Below are 2,163 nucleotides of genomic sequence, written 5' to 3'. Positions count from 1 at the left end.
ACATAATACGTTTAGAATCTTAGAATAAGACATGACTACAAAAAGTCAGATTAAAAACATAATACGTTTAGAATCTTAGAATAAGACATGACTACAAAAAGTCAGATTAAAAACATAATACGTTTAGAATCTTAGAATAAGACATGAGTACAAAAAGTCAGATTAAAAACATAATACGTTTAGAATCTTAGAATAAGACATGACTACAAAAAGTCAGATTAAAAACATAATACGTTTAGAATCTTAGAATAAGACATGACTACAAAAAGTCAGATTAAAAACATAATACGTTTAGAATCTTATAATAAGACATGAATACATTGTAAAGAATGAAATGGGTGAAAATAGATAGTAATGAGAATTTTGTTCCTTCCAGTGTAAACTATCGAATAAAACTTGGCCAAGAAGAACAAATTTGTTTGAAGAAGTCCATCTGATGATGATTCGTTGGACTTTGTCACCAATCTGATGGTGATTGGTTGGTTTACCTAGAGCGAGGTATGGAGTTCTTACTGTGATCACAGAAGGTAGGAACTTCATACCATGCTCGTGGTAATTCCTAACCTTTACAACAACAGTTAAGCCTAATACCAGCGTTGTTGTCATCGCTACCAGACACTTTTCAACACTAGAAATCAGAAAATATTTTGTTCAGAACTCAGGTAAGTATTATGTGAATAGTCAGAAAAATATTACAAAATGACCATACTGTAATTTAACCGTAGATTATAAGTATTTATTGTATACAGTTTATTTTGTTTTTAAATTAATATTGTTTCTGTAAATCTGATATAACTATTTATTTCTTTGATGCCTCGTTTTTATCAAATCTATAGAAGCCTGTACAAACTGGAATATTTTATCTACAGTTTTTAGAATATATACTGTACGGCCATTTTTAAGTTAGGACTCTTAGGAATTCTTATGAATGCCACAGACCAATAAGTTGCCTAAGATCTTTAAATGATCATTTGTTATGATCTGTGTATGCTATGGATGAAAAACAGTGATGAATGTTTAAAAACGTAGATAATTTTTAATTTTCTCTGATTTTGTGGAGTAAATTGTTACGTTAATGTAAGAATTATCCACGATTTAACTAAATGATACAACAACCAATGCACTTTAGACCGTATTTGTACAATGTGCTAACGTGGCTGTGCAGCGCAAAGTTATAACATTAAAATGGTTGTATAGCACCGCTAATTATCAAACATGTTCCTTAGTGGGACAACCGTACGTTTACGGACTTGAACACTAAACTCCAGAGTTAGATTCCCGGTGGTGGACATGGCGCATATCGCCTATTGTGTAACTTTGTGCTAAAATAAACAATTACCAGACATCAACAATGTCGTAAGAATAACGTAGTTACAGAGTTACAATAATAAAGTGAACGACTGTTTACTACCAGACATTTACAATGTCGTAAGAATAACGTAGTTACAGAGTTGTAACAATAGAGTGAACGACTGTTAGTACCACACATTTACAATGTCGTAAGAATAACGTAGTTACAGAGTTGTAACAATACAGTGAACGACTGTTAGTACCACACACTTACAGTGTCGTAAGAATAACGTAGTTACAGAGTTGTAACAATAGAGTGAACGACTGTTAGTACCACACATTTACAATGTCGTAAGAATAACGTAGTTACAGAGTTGTAACAATAGAGTGAACGACTGTTAGTACCACACATTTACAATGTCGTAAGAATAACGTAGTTACAGAGTTGTAACACTAAAGTGAACGACTGCTAGTACCACACATTTACAGTGTCGTAAGAATAACGTAGTTACAGAGTTGTAACAATAGAGTGAACGACTGTTAGTACCACACATTTACAGTGTCGTAAGAATAACGTAGTTACAGAGTTGTAACAATAGAGTGAACGACTGCTAGTACCACACATTTACAGTGTCGTAAGAATAACGTAGTTACAGAGTTGTAACAATAGAGTGAACGACTGCTAGTACCACACATTTACAGTGTCGTAAGAATAACGTAGTTACAGAGTTGTAACAATCAAGTGAACTCGTCATCGACCTTTTGTTACCAGACAGCTACTAACTAAATGGCTGGTAACTTTCATCTCTACTTTCTGTGTTCTAAAAACAGTTTACTTTATTTTAATGTTAACGTATCGTTAAATATAAATTA

This window comes from Limulus polyphemus, unplaced genomic scaffold (genome assembly GCF_000517525.1).
Source record: "Limulus polyphemus unplaced genomic scaffold, Limulus_polyphemus-2.1.2 Scaffold5736, whole genome shotgun sequence".
Classification (NCBI taxonomy): Eukaryota; Metazoa; Arthropoda; class Merostomata; order Xiphosura; family Limulidae; genus Limulus; species Limulus polyphemus.
The sequence above is the reverse complement of the archived record's forward strand: the minus strand, read 5'-3'. Positions refer to the sequence as shown.